This window comes from Oreochromis aureus, linkage group 16, assembly GCF_013358895.1.
Source record: "Oreochromis aureus strain Israel breed Guangdong linkage group 16, ZZ_aureus, whole genome shotgun sequence".
Lineage (NCBI taxonomy): Eukaryota > Metazoa > Chordata > Actinopteri > Cichliformes > Cichlidae > Oreochromis > Oreochromis aureus.
In genome coordinates, this window is record NC_052957.1 from 288,323 (window position 1) to 303,057 (window position 14,735).

At 45.5% G+C, this 14,735-nt stretch overlaps 1 protein-coding gene across 3 annotated transcripts in view; it reads left to right on the forward strand.

The window, feature by feature from the left end:
- Positions 1-14,735, forward strand: part of zeb2a (zinc finger E-box binding homeobox 2a) — a 41,233-nt gene that overhangs the window by 11,546 nt on the left and 14,952 nt on the right. The gene's annotated exons all lie outside the window — the stretch shown is intronic.

A 14,735-nucleotide genomic window follows, 5' to 3' on the forward strand; every position in this document is an offset into this window, starting at 1 on the left:
CTCAGGACCGCTTGGCAGCCAGAGGCCGCCTCACGTCCCTGGAGTCGGGGACTGAGGGACATTCAGGCGTTTGAAGCCCAGGAACGTCTGACTTGGTGGCTCGACTGAACTTGCGCATGCCTCGTTCAGTCTGTGGGACTTTATGTCAGTGATTAAAGAAGAAATACGAGCGAGTGAGGACGTCACACGTTTGAGTTTCAGACTGTGAGCATTTATTCATGTGTGCACTCATCAGTAAAACTCAAAGAGGCTCGATAGTTCATACCCGAAAACTTCACAGGCTTCTGCACTCAGCTCCAGCAGGAATACAGGAGGACGACTCCCTAACATTAGAACCATCAGAACCATCCGAATCATTAGAAGCATCCATATCATTAGAGCCAATAGAACCATCAGAACCATCGGAATAAACAGAACCACCAGAAACGTTGAACCTGCTGCCTCTGATTCTTTGCTGCAGATGTCATTTTAAAGTTTCTAGACTCAAAGAGTAAAAATGGTGACATAAACTATAAAGCTGTCACCTGTCAGAGGGACTCTGATAGGGCGGAGTACTGTATTAGAATGATTGAATATGACACTAAAGGTTTTCATCCATATTTACGAGTTTAACTATGAGGGTAACCGGTCTGCTTGGATTAGGTGACTCATTTATGGCCTTGCGTTCCTGTGTTCATCATCAGCTGTGAGGTAAATACATCAGTAGGCTGTCAACAACGGCAAGTTTAATGTGTATGTTTGATGTAAGCTGATTAATGTCAGATGTTTGTGCTTGCCCCACCTTGCTTCACCTTTGGTAATTTTATTTTTTCGGCCAACATCTAATTGGTTGGCTGTGATTGGCCGTGCGCACAGTTGTTAGCTGCAGACTGAAAGTTAAACAATGTTTATCGTGGCTTAAGGGGCTCAAGAGTTGACAGTTCGTCTTGTAATCGGAAGGTTGCCGGTTCGAGCCCCGGCTCCGACAGTCTCGTTCGTTGTGTCCTTGGGCAAGACACTTCACCCGTTGCGTCAGTGCGCCCCAGGGTGGGTGTGGCTACGATGTAGCTTACCATTGCCAGTGTGTGAATGTGAGAGTGAATGGGTGGATGACTGAATGTGTAAAGCGCTTTGGGGTCCTTAGGGACTAGTAAAGCGCTATACAAATACAGGCCATTTATTTGTTTTTGTGTGACGCTGAGACGAAACAGGACAGGGAGGTGTGCAGTGAAGGTCGAGCTTCTTGCTGTGAGTCACCTGGAGAAAACAGAGAAGCCTCCGGACTCTGGGCATACCTGGGCAGGCTGAGAGCAGAGCCCTGCGGGACACCACCTCTGACTTCACATGCTCAGATGGAGGCGCTCGCTCTGACTTTCTGTAAACATGCTCAGAGCAGGAGAAGAGCTGGAAATGGATCAGTAGTGTTGAAGCTGGGGTTTCGGTGACACACAGGGATTCCCCCGCTATCAGAGGGCTGCGGTGGTTTCTGGGCACAGGAAGGAAATTTTCAGTTATTTTAGGTTTTGCTGACATTTGTTAGAGTTTCCGTTCTCAGAGTGATGCCAGGGTCGCCCACAGGAACTGGGTTACCTGTGTGATGCCAACTCACCTGTCACCTGTCTCACCTGCTTCCTCTCTGTGGTTCAGAACTCAGCATCTCCTGTATCCCTGCTTCTGATTGGTGGGTTTCCTCTGAGCTCCTTCTCTCACAGCCTCTTCAGCTCGCTGACAAAGACAAACTCTGTTCTTCTTCTTCTTCTTCCTCTCATTAGCGTGGCGCTCTGTCACACGCTCCTCCTCTCATTAGTGTGCTATTGTCTCACACTCAGGATGCAGAATGAAACCTGATGACGTGTCGGAGATGAAGTCGCTTTGGTTAAACGCTTTAATTAGTTGACAGGATAGAGGACTTTTATTTTGAAGAGCAGTGAGAGCGTGACTGGGGAGGGATAGAATGATGAAGGCTGATGAAGGCTTTTCAGCCTCAGACTGAAGACTTGAGGCAGGTCTGACCTGAGCTTTGTGAGCCTGCCCATGTGATGCTGGGCGGATGGAAGGATCGGGTGTTCCTAAAAAACTGGTATCTCTCCCCTGGTTGATCTGAAGGGGATTTTCCATTAGAGTTCAAAGGTCACTTCCAAACTGCATCAGAACCTGAAATAATCAGCTCTTAGCTTTGCGTGCAGTGTGTTTCACACTTGCTTCTCGCTGTGACTTCCTGGTGTGCTGTGGGGAGCGCCTCAGAGGGAGGAGCCATGACTCTGACACACAGGCGTCTCCTCACACAACAGACCTCATTCACCGAGTGGGCTGGGCCTCAGAAACACTGGAGCTCGTAGAACCAGCGGACCGGTTTCAAAGGGTCAGAGGAGGAAAGTGGACGAGCTGCTGTGATCCTGCTTCCTGCAGGGAGGGGCTGGTGTGTGTGTGTGTGTGTGTGTGTGTGTGTGTGTGTGTGTGTGTGTGTGTGTTACTGTGAGTGTGTGTGGACTGAAATAGAAGCTTGTCTCCGTCTGTCTCTGTTCATTCCTGACTCATGCTGCATTGTGCTGGCTTTAGACCACACACACACACACACACACACACACACACACACACACCTGTAGGTGACTCTGACAGAATAAACTGATTAGTGTTTGTTATGAAGAGTTAAGTAAAGTTTTCTCCCCCCACACTGGAATCAGCTGATCAGCAGATGAACCTTTGAGAGGCAGTGATGTCATCACTGTACAGTGACGTGTTACTGTTACCAGGTTACAGGAGTTCTAGTTTTCAACACCTGAGCATCAGGTGGTTAGTTGTGACTGCAGGCGTCGGGACAGCTGTTGCTTTGTTGCATTCTGTAATTACGTCAGTGCCAAGGATGTGATGGTATCAGAGGAGGCGGTCCTTGTGAACGCCGGTGTGGCCTCAGATTCCAAAAACGGCTTCACGAGAACCTCAAAGTCTGGACGGTTTGAGTTATGACAGATGTGTCCACAGGAAAGCTGTCCACTGTGGGGACGTCTGGGGTCAGGTTCTGCTGGGTCATGTGAAGACTTTAAGAAGGAGGTGAATAAAAGGATTAATGATGAAGACGATGAACTCATTAACCCAAAAAGTTTTCAGCTGCTGCTCGTACGTCCTCCTCTCAACTCTAAGCCGAAATTTGAAATTGTGGTTTCAAGGCCCGGGTTCTGCTTTGCTGCTCTGAGCGGGTGTTGCTCTGTCTGAGACCTCGGAGCAGAGAGCATTATGGGTCGTGGTATTGTTCGAGGTCTTCCCGCGCCTCTCCGTTATTCACAGAAGGCGGAAGTAGTTGTTTTTCAGCTGCGATCAGGTAATGAAGCAGACTCGTTGTGCAATCAGTTTTCAGGAAGTTGAGGCAACGCTCATCCTCGCTGCTCATCATGTGATTTGTGTGTGTGTGTGTGTGTGTGTGTGGAGGTTTGAGACACACTGGGTCATTGTCTCTCGGGTCAGTGTCTAACCTGAGCTGGACCTGAACCCTGATCTGAGAACCAGTTAAAACCGGTCCATTACCATTAGAGCGTCACAGAGGAAGCTGCTTCTGCTGCGCTCGAACACCTGCTCAGGTGTTCTTACGTGACTGAACGGGTCTGTCGATGTGACGTGTCTGTGACGGTGTTTTGAAAACAGAAAAGTCTCCGTTTGTGAGCTTGGTGACTCCTTGACGAGTGTGTGCATCCTGATGAGGGCGGGGTCTTTTATTTCCTCTCTGATACAGAGAAATGGAGGAAAACGTCGTCACGCTGTCAGGTGATAACTGCGGAGGCAGAACGGCTCTCAGACGTTTCTTCCACCGAGCGTCACGGTTCTTTCTCTTCAGGGAAATTTTACTTTTATCATTTTCTAACGTTTCCGTCGGGCAGTGAACGCCTCGTCGCCTGTTGGAAATCAGCTGATAATTGATCTTTCTCTCGTTTCCCATGACCACTTCCAGTAAAACACGCTGTCCATTTTGCAGCCGCTCGACCGCACGCTCACCGTTAACGTCACGAGGACGAATAAAAGACGAGGAAGAGTAAAGTGCGGCGAGGACTTAAAGGCTTTGAGTGCCGCCCGGCGACTCGCTCAGCCATTTGTGGTTTTTAAGCAGACAGACGAGGGAGGCTGCGGCTTCACAGCAGAGAGGCACCTGCTGCTTCATCACCACCATCATCATCATCTATATACACAAATATGGAGATGAAGTGAGCGTCTGTAGTTTGTTCGTGTTGTCTGAGGTGTGATGGTCATTTGCTGAGGATCAGCGCGTGCTGGGTTTGGTTGGAGTCGAGTGTGTGACGGGAGCTCAGTTTGAGCGGTCGCCTTCTTCCTTGTAAAATGAGGGCGTTTTTTTCCTTTGAGCCGCGGCAGGAAGTGGAGACCCCTGAGAGGTCTAATGGAGACCACAGCGCCGTAACACCGGGCTCATTGTCCCGCCCCCACCCAGCTCCCGCTCAGGTCAGCGGCCTCACGGCGACTCGACTCTCTGCGGGCACGCCGGCGTGCAGGCTCAGGAGGACGCTTAAACACTTTGTGGTTTCTTTATCACTACGACGTCACTACACAGGAAGTTAAATTACTTCCTGTGTAGTGATGTCATATTTTATTTAAGTATGTGGACAGTACGCTCCGCCCACACTCCCTGCTGGTTGTAACTGGGACCAGTAAGTGTGGAGCAGCTGATGATGACATCACTCCGGTGTCAGTCACCAGACTGTGAGCTGCGAGCTGTCCTGCGATTGGTCGGTGAGTCACAGCGAGGAGCGTGCGATGCATCAGAAGTCATTTCTTTGCTTTGTGTGCCCCACAGACGCTCGCCCACTTGAGTGGAAAGTTCGACCCCGAGGACAGAATGCCTGTCAGTTCCTGTCACCTCACTGGCTGCTCCTCGCCGCCATCGATGGCATGCAGTGAGAGTGACTCTGGTGGGGGTCGCAGGTCACATGGTGGATGAGCACATCTGTGTGTCCAAAGGTGCGACCGCGAGCGCTGACCTGCTCTAATGACACCTCACTCCCTGTCTGTCCTTCACCCCTGATTTACATCCCCCCCCCCGCAGCGCTGACTCACTGCTGCTCAGCACAGCGCTCTGATTGGCTGTTTGGCTTACATGACTCAACCATTAACTGTTACGATCAGTTTATCTGATTGTCTGCTGATCAGTGATCAGAGATCCTCAACAGAACACTCAGAACACTAATCCCACAGGTACACATCAGTCCATCAATACACTATTGATTTATTAATAATAAACTTGATACCTTTTTGAGTACAGTGGTCCCTCGCTGCAACACAGTTCAACTTTCGCGGCCTCGCTATTCGCGGATATTTTTTGGGTGCAATTTTGCATGTTTTTTCTTTTTTTACAGAGCATTGTGTTCTCTCCAACAAACACAACAATGTCGACGAAACGTCGTTACCTCAGGATGATTTTGGTTTCATTCTATAATACTGGATTTTTTTTCTATGAAGGTTTGAACTTTGAGAGTTTTTAAACAAGAGAGAAAAGTGTGAAAATGTTCATGCCTGTCTGAGAAAAGTGTATAAAGTGTGTAGTGAGGGGTTTTACAGCCTTAAAACATCTATAATAATTGTAAAAGATAAAGCTGCCTACTTTGCAGATTTCATCCGCGATAAACGAGGGACCAGTGTACTCCAGAAGTCATGTCTGAAAAAAGTAGTTCTCAAGTTAGATTTAACAAGTATGTAAGATTGAGTTTAGAGGTTCATTCAGTTATTTAATTTATTACAGATGATGAGGGTAAAATCTATTTTATAACCAAGTAGGTAACAAAGAACACATGTAAATTATGTCATTATTGTAGGAGAACGTTCTGGAAAAGGCCAAATGACCTTTGGATTAAGAAGATTTAAAGACGGCATTTAAACTGACCTCACAGCTACAACAATCACAAACATGCGTGTCCACGTCTGCCTGCAGCCGCTCTGCTCGTCAGGCCTGAAACCGTCTCATTGCTCTTCTTTTGCTTCACTCTTTATTTGCTCTGATTGGTTCTCCACACTCTGGACTGCTCTGCACAGCAGAGCATGCTTCTCTGCATGACATGGATCAATGCTCCACCTGTGAGCCGTTCAGCTGCTATAATTAGTGTGAATGCTTGTAAAAGCATTCACAGTATTGTTGTTGTAATCTTTATTCTATTCTATTTTATTAGTGTGAATGCTTGTAAAAGCATTCACAGTATTGTTCTTCTAATCTTTATTAGTGTGAATGCTTGTAAAAGCATTCACAGTATAGTTGTTGTAATCTTTATTATTAGTGTGAATGCTTGTAAAAGCATTCACAGTATTGTTCTTCTAATCTTTATTAGTGTGAATGCTTGTAAAAGCATTCACAGTATTGTTCTTCTAATCTTTATTATTATTAGTGTGAATGCTTGTAAAAGCATTCACAGTATTGTTCTTCTAATCTTTATTATTATATATTCGTGACGTTTTTTGGCATCTAACTCCTTCAAAACCGCTCAACTTAGAAAAACCATTCAAACACCGTTAGATTCCTCTTCTTTTGGACATGACTGCTTGTATTTTTCTCATTCATAACATTTATATTTTTAAAATTATTCAACTTTTTTCAACAAAAATTTCCCATGTATTTCAATGGGGAGACCCTTCAAATTCTCATTCAACTTACTCCTCTTTAAACTGTATCTACTTCCACATACATTGACATAGAACCACCATTCAAACTTTAAAACGAAGACAAGACATTCAACTATTCAACTTGTATTCATCTTTTCAATATCTATTATACTTTTCTTCAGTTCCAGTTTAAGTTTCATGATGTTTTTTCAGCCGTTTCAGAGTTTATAATGGGTGTGTATGGGACGGAATGTTGGAGGTTAGAGTGAGAGCTTCAACCGCTAGAGTGAGAGGAGCGAAAAAATTAATCTTAAAATATTTTTTAAAACTGCTGCTGTGTCCGCAGCGTTTGCTCTACAGGTATGATTTTACCCTCAAAACATAGCCATCGCTGTCCTCTTTCATCCAATGTGTTTACTATTGTACTAGATGTTATGGTTCTTTCATAAATGTCACCAAAGCACAGCCTCCTCCCTCCAACTCCTCCATAGACTCTAATGTTAAAATGGCTCAGAAGGTTCGTTTGAAAATCAGAAGAGCATGGTGTTTTTACACTGTCACCACGTCCATATAATAAACTCCACAGGCATGAAAACTGAGAATTAGGTAGACTGGACATTGCTGCCGCTCACGGTGAAAGAATTTCGTCAATAGGACCTGTACTTTTCATTTGGGAACGATTTGTTTCGCCTAACTTTTCTGTTCATTTTAAGCAGCAAAAGTGAGGTGCATGTCTGTGTGTGTGTGTATGGAGCCAATGGGTGCAGTCACTATAGCAACCAGGCTCACACCTGCCTGCCTAACGAGCTCTGTCTCTCACTGTGCCAAGAATCATCTTAAACACTTCTCTTTCAACTGCTGCTGTGTCCACAGTGTTTGGTCTACAGCCATCATTTTACCCTCAAAACGAAGCCATCGTTGTTCTCTTTCCAACAGCATGTCTTTCAAAGCTCAGAGATGTAAACCTTAAAAGTGTGTGGATCCAAGTGGAGGGATTACACTTTAGTCATTCAGTGATTCAAAGAATATGAACTTTTAATATTCATTCAGATGTTTTCTGACTCTAAATTTTCTGTTCTCATTTCTTAGGTTTTCCAAATTTACATTTAAAACATTTTCAGCTATTTTCCAGCTTCTTCTGTGTGAACATAAGCTTTCAAAAGTTCTGCACTTTTGTTTTCGGGTTAAAAACTCTGTATTTTCCAGTTCATTCAACATTTTTGGCTTAATATTCAGCAATTAATTCATTTCAGTGCATACATTCAGATTCAAGCATTCACACTGCAGTTTCTTCAGAAAATGCACTTTCTAGTTATTATTATTATTATATATTCCGTGACGCGTTTTTTGGCATCTAATTCCTTCAAAACCGCTCAACTTAGAAAAACCATTCAAACACCATTAGATTCCTCTTCTTTTGGACATGACTGCTTCTATTTTTCTCATTTATAACATTTATATTTTTAAAATTATTCAACTTTTTTTAACAAAAATTTCCCATGTATTTCAATGGGAAGACCCTTCAAAATCTCCTTCAACTTACTCATTTTTAAACTCTTATTACTTCCATATACGTTGACATAGAGCCACCATTCAAACTTTAAAACGAAGACAAGACATTCAACTATTCAACTTGTATTTATCTTTTCAATATCTATTATACTTTTTCTTCAGTTCCAGTTTAAGTTTCATGATGATTTTTCAGCCGTTTCAGAGTTTATAATGGGTGTGTATGGGACGGAATGTTGGGGCTAGAGTGAGACAGCTCAACTGCTAGAGTGAGAGGAGCGAAAAAATTAATCTTAAAATATTTTTTAAAACTGCTGCTGTGTCCGCAGCGTTTGCTCTACAGGTCTGATTTTACCCTCAAAACGTAGCCATCGCTGTCCTCTTTCATCCAATGTGTTTACTATTGTACTAGGTGTTATGGTTCTTTCATAAATGTCACCAAAGCACAGCCTCCTCCCTCCAACTCCTCCATAGACTCTAATGTTAAAATGGCTCAGAAGGTTCGTTTGAAAATCAGAAGAGCATGGTGTTTTTACACTGTCACCACGTCCATATAATAAACTCCACAGGCATGAAAACTGAGAATTAGGTAGACTGGACATTGCTGCCGCTCACGGTGAAAGAATTTCGTCAATAGGACCTGTACTTTTCATTTGGGAGCGATTTGTTTGGGCCTGACGTTTCTGTTCATTTTAAGCAGCAAAAGTGAGGTGCATGTCTGTGTGCGTGTGTACTGAGCCATTGGGTGCAGTTACTATAGCAACCAGGCTCACACCTGCCTGCCTAACGAGCTCTGTCTCTCACTGTGCCAAGATTCATCTTAAACACTTCTCTTTCAACTGCTGCTGTGTCCACAGTGTTTGCTCTACAGCCATCATTTTACCCTCAAAACGAAGCCATCGTTCTTCTCTTTCCAACACTGTGTCTTTCAAAGCTCAGAGATGTAAACCTTTAAAAGTGTGTGGATCCAAGTGCAGGGATTACACTTTAGTCATTCAGTGATTCAAAGAATATGAACTTTTAATATTCATTCAGATGTTTTCTGACTCTAAATTTTCTGTTCTCATTTCTTAGGTTTTCCAAATTTTAATTTAAAAACTTTTCAGCTATTTTCCAACTTCTTCTGTGTGAACATCAGCTTTCAAAAGTTCTGCACTTTTGTTTTCAGGTTAAAAACTCTATTTTCCAGCTCATTCAACATTTTTATTTTTAACTCAAAATTCAGCAATTAATTCATTTCAGTGCATACATTCAGATTCAAGCATTCACACTGCAGTTTCTTCAGAAAATGCACTTTCTAGTTATTCATCTTTGTCGTGTACAATTCACTATGTATGCCATTTAAAGTGGACTTGAATCATTACATCAGAACAAACGTGAGACCGTTTATAAATCCGATTTCTTTGTTGTTAGCTTTGTGTTTACTCTTTAACACAGTCGGTGTGGGCACGCTGTTCTGACGGCTACACTCATGTATAGAGGATCAGGTTACTTCATGATTTAGCTGTAGTTTGCAGCTGCTTGGCGCTTTCTTCTAAGTGAATTAGTTGACTTACTGTAAGATAGTATAAAGTACGGTAAGATAAGCTAGGTTTTAGCTGGTTACTCGTGCTATCTAGTACTTAAAAGTTAACCATTACATGTTAGTACTTTGCTATGTGCTAGCTGCTCTGGATTTGGTTTTACTGTTAGCAGTCAGGAGCAAACAGAAGCCTGTGAAATGGTGACTCTGGGTGAACTGTGAATGTGCTGACAGCAGCGGTTTCTTCTTCTTCTGCTCCTCCGTGCCCAGCGGTTGTGTCCGGCGGCAGGTTGTGGTGGACAAAGGTCTTGTGAGTCAAAGTTAAAGTGACTCCATCAGCAGTTTCACTACCTCAAACTGTTCCAGGAACGAACCTAAAATACCTCCGAAGTCCAGTCAGTCCGCAGTGAAGCAATACCTGGAACAGACGTCGCAGATGTGAGTCATGTGGTCGATCAGCTCGTGAAATGGCGGCCTGTGTTGTTACGGTGACAGACTCATGTCTCAGTACACCTGCTGACTTTACAGTCTTTGATTCATGTGATTGATCCCTTACCTTCTGTTGTTTATGGGGTTATTAAAATGCCATCTCTGTGTGTTTTTGTTTTTACTGTTTCACTTACACTGACCTGACGGTCAGACTCAACACAGGCCCCAAACTGAGTGTGGGTTTGATGCCGCTGCCTGCTGGTGGCAGAGGTTTGACTGGCTGGTGTTCAGCTGAATGTTGGAGGGATGTGTTCGGGTTATGCTGCTTGAGTTTCAGGTGAGTGTTGGCGTGATGCGGGCTGAGGTAGGATCAGGTGTTGTAGTGAGTCTGGTCCCGCTATGGGAGCTCTATGATCCGGATTAGGACCATTGCTGTGTGCAGACGGTCCTGATCCGGCAGTGAGTCGGTGAATGTGACGGCAGGAACTGACAGCGAGCTTTAAGAAGCGATGAGACGCTTCCTGATGTTTCCCGGAGCAGCGGGAAGTTAAAATACCTGCAGTCGTGATTTATTAGAGGGAAAGTTTTAGTAACGCTGCTGTGAGAAGGTATTCATCGGAGGGATTTAATAACCCTCTTCTTCCTCCTCTTCGTCTTTTGTAAAGACTCATCCTCCACCTGGGAAGATGAATAATTCAGACACCCGCCCCCCGAGAGGCTGCTGGGCTGTAAACCCTCAAACGTCCTCAGTGCTGCCTCCATCCATAATTCACACTGAAAGTCTGACTTTCTCTTAAGGTAACCTACATTTTACTGGTGGGGGGGCTCCACGTGCCCCCCTCCCTCCTTCCCCAGCAGCCACAGGCTGATGATTAATTAAACACTTACACAGAAACATGAAGTTTGACAGGCTTCAGAATTCATGTAGAACAAGATCCTCTGTGTGTGTGTGTGTGTGTGTGTGTGTGTGTGTGTGTGTGTGTGTGTGTGTGTGTGTGTGTGTGTGCGCGCACTCGTGCTTGAACTGTAGCAGAAACAGCAGTGAGGCAGAGCGCCGTTCACACCTCTGACCTCCTCGTCCTCCTTCGGTTGGTGTGGGCTCTTATCAGCGCTCCGCAGCCGCCGTCTCCTCTCTGCTGCGTCTGTAATCAGACGGCACGGCGAGGTGGAGCTGCTGATAGGAGTAACGTTAGCTGTCAGATCGAGGCTCGCTTCACCTTGGCACCTCCTCACTAACCTTCAGTGAAGCTGCTGAACTGATGGAGCGAGGCCCGGTGTTTGTGAGTAACCGAGGCTGTGACGGCGTCACGGCGCTCGCACACTGAAGTCATAAACATCTGCTCATGTATGGATCAACCATCAGCACATCTGTCCATGGCTCTGATTATTTCATTTAACCTGAGGAGCGATCAGAGTTCCTTCCTTCAACTGTAAACATTCAGCTGCAGAGAAATGACCGACCGATCGATGAATCAGTCGATCTCTCGGACTGATCGATCGATCGAGAAAAGTGGAGGCTGTGAGCCTGGCACTGATACAAAGGTCTTTTAGGTCGTTACATTAAATTCACATGATTTACACAAACTGAATGTTTGATGTTATTTTTCTCATTTCTGTCTCTGTGACAGACAGGAAGTGACATCAGCATGCTGCAAGTGCTGATACCTTGTTGTTGTTCTACATGTTCTACATGTTTGACATGTGACACTCGCTCAAAGATGAGTGTGTGTGTGTGTGTGTGTGTGTGTGTGTGTGTGTGTGTGTGTGTGTGTGTGTGTTATCTGCTGCTGTATCTGGGTGGAGGTCAGAGGCCGACGCGCCGCTGTAACCGACCTGAACACTCAAGGTGCCAAAACCTGATTAACAGTTTCAGAACGCTTCAAAGAGGAACTGCTGCTGTCACACCTTCACACTGATAACAGACACAGACGTGTTTTCATGTCCTTGTGGGGACATCTATTTGACATAATATTTTCCCAAACCATCCAAATGAAGTCCCACATGTATTTTGATGGTTTGAGGAGTAAGTGGAGTCGCTGCTGGGCTTTGCTGACCACGATGCTGTGTCCTTTGACCAGGAGGGATCTTCTGAGATGTGCACATCCAGGAACTTGGTGCTGCTTACCCTCTCCACAGCAGCACCATTGATGGTTAGTGGGGTGCGTGTGTTTGTGCACTGACTCCTGTTGATAAATGAGAATGAATTAAATGCCCCCCCCCCCCCCTTCCAGCACATGAAGTCATTAAAAATGCTCCAGCAGCACCAACACGGTCCACACGTGCAGCTCGGGGGAGGTTTGCTTCTTGAGCAGAAACGTGTGAACCTACGGAGGGATTTTCACCGTTTGAAGCAGCCTCTACTGGGCGTTACAGGAACTGCGGGGTTGGTGCTTCGGGTGATGATTGGGGCGTTCAGAGGAAGTCCGTGTGCATCGGACCGAGCCTGTAATCCACACAGGGGCCATCATAGCGTCTGAAACCAGTGTCATGTCGCACAACCTGCTTTCCACATACTTTTGACTCGGCCATCTTTTGAATATATACGTGTTACACAAGCAAAAGTGTTTTCAGGCTTTGTGGTCGAATCCATACACATGTTGTTAGCAGTGGCATCCATGTGTCCAAATACTTTTGGTGACTGGGTAACACAAATTTTAAAACTATGTGGACATATCCATTTAAACATTATATATGTGAGCCCTGAGCTGTCCACAAACTTTAGGCTCTGCAGTTTAATTATTAGCTGAAACTATTGCTGTGTCTATGGCTATGTCTTTGTCCATTTAAGCCATATGTGAGTGTAACATCAGGTGTCCACTTACTTCTGCCCATATTCACCTATGTGCTCTCTCTATGATGATTCACTTCAGCTCCTAGCCGCTAGGCAGCGACCTCATTTCCTCAGCAACGTGTGCCCCCCCCCCCCCATTACTCAGGTGATCTGCTCTGAGCAAGCAAGCGAGAGAGGGAGAGAGAGAGAGAGAGAAGAGGCAGAGCAGAGTTGCTTTCATTACCTCACAGCGAATGGCAGGAACCAGACGCAGCACCTGCATGGGGACGCCGCTCTGTGACCTCATCAATGTGGATCATTGATTCCGCCCACTGGATGTTACGAGGGCAGCGGAGCGTGTCACAGTGATCAAGCCTGCAGGGATGAAGCAAACATCTGGAGGTGACATTTCAGCCTGAGAGCTGCTGTGGAGGCACTGTGGAGCCCCGCCCACTCCTCACAACAGATGACTGACAGCAGGCATAAAGCTGTGATTGGCTGCCAGAGATGAAGGTCAGGTGGAGATTTCCATGAAACTGTGACACTGCTGCAGGAAGTGATCAGTGGTCAATCAGTCTGATTATGTGATCATCAGCTAATCTGAGACACTGAGGCGGTAACAGGGCAGAAATATGCGGACGTAAACAGGAAGTAGAACCCGGCAGGTGAGCGCTCCCTACAGGCAGTTTGACTCCGTCGTGTTTTCTGTTGACATTTCTTCTTCTCTGTTTTTTTTGTTTTGCTGTGTGTGTGTGCCTGTGGGTTGGGTCAGCTGACTGATGTCATCATGAATGATGTAAGTGTGATGTTCTAACATCATTGTCATGTTTCGTGTGTGAGTCGACGGACAGACACTTGAGCCAGTGTTCGATCTGTCCTTCCTCCCAGTCTGACAGAAATGTTGGAGCAGGAGGAAGATGAAACCCGGGGAGGAGGAAGAAGGAGGGGCTAATGTGTCTTTGTATGAGGAGGAGCGGCGTTCTATGATGTGTCGTCTGTTTTGTCCCTGAATGGACACACAGACCCTCTGAAACCAGGTGTGTGTGTGTGTGTGTGTGGGAACAAAATGGTGGACGCGCTGCCTGCGTTGCCCCTGGTGACATCTGCCACTCTGCCTCGGTCAGGTGACCTGGCAGGCAAACAACAGCGTGAATGGCTTTTGTTTGGGAGGTCAGTGCCTGCTGCCCACCGACCAATCAGAGCGCGGGACCCTCAGCCTGCTGCTGCATTCTCTGCTTTAAGATGGAATCATGGCGGGGAGGATTTAAGGTGGAATGTTATCCTTGAAGTTTAAGGTGGAATTCTAAGCAGAAAGTGTTTATTTCCTTGCTCTGTGACGGTGTCCACAGGAAGTAGAGGAAGTGTGTGTGTGTTTACCATTAGCACTCAAAGAAAACCAACGCTTTGGTTTGTAAAGTTTAACACGAGTGATAAAAGGCAGACTGGTGCTTATCTGCAGGTAACCAGATGCACCATCAGCCACATATGTGGGCGGAGCTTTAGTCTGTCTGTATGCTTCAGAGCTGAGAACAGGTAGAATCTGGCCCTGCCCATTCTGCATCACTGATGATGATAAGCTATTATTATGGAGACATAAAACATACACACAATGGATACACACACACACACACACACACACACACACACGCATGTTTAACACTGCAGATGAAAGTTTAGAATGGAAATCAGGTAAAAACTAAAAGTATGTGGACACACTGGGCCTAATATAGAGTGTGACTGTCCTTTGGGCTCTCCTGTGTTTAGATATGTATTCATGGATATGGATGTGATGGCACCTCATCCATACAAGTGTTATTAGTGTCCAGGTGGGCACATACCTGGCTGGTACTGCTGATGTGCTGAATGAGGGTCTAAAGATAGACGTGAGCATATCCTGTGGACTCATTTAAGTGTCCACAGACTGATAGCAAGCAG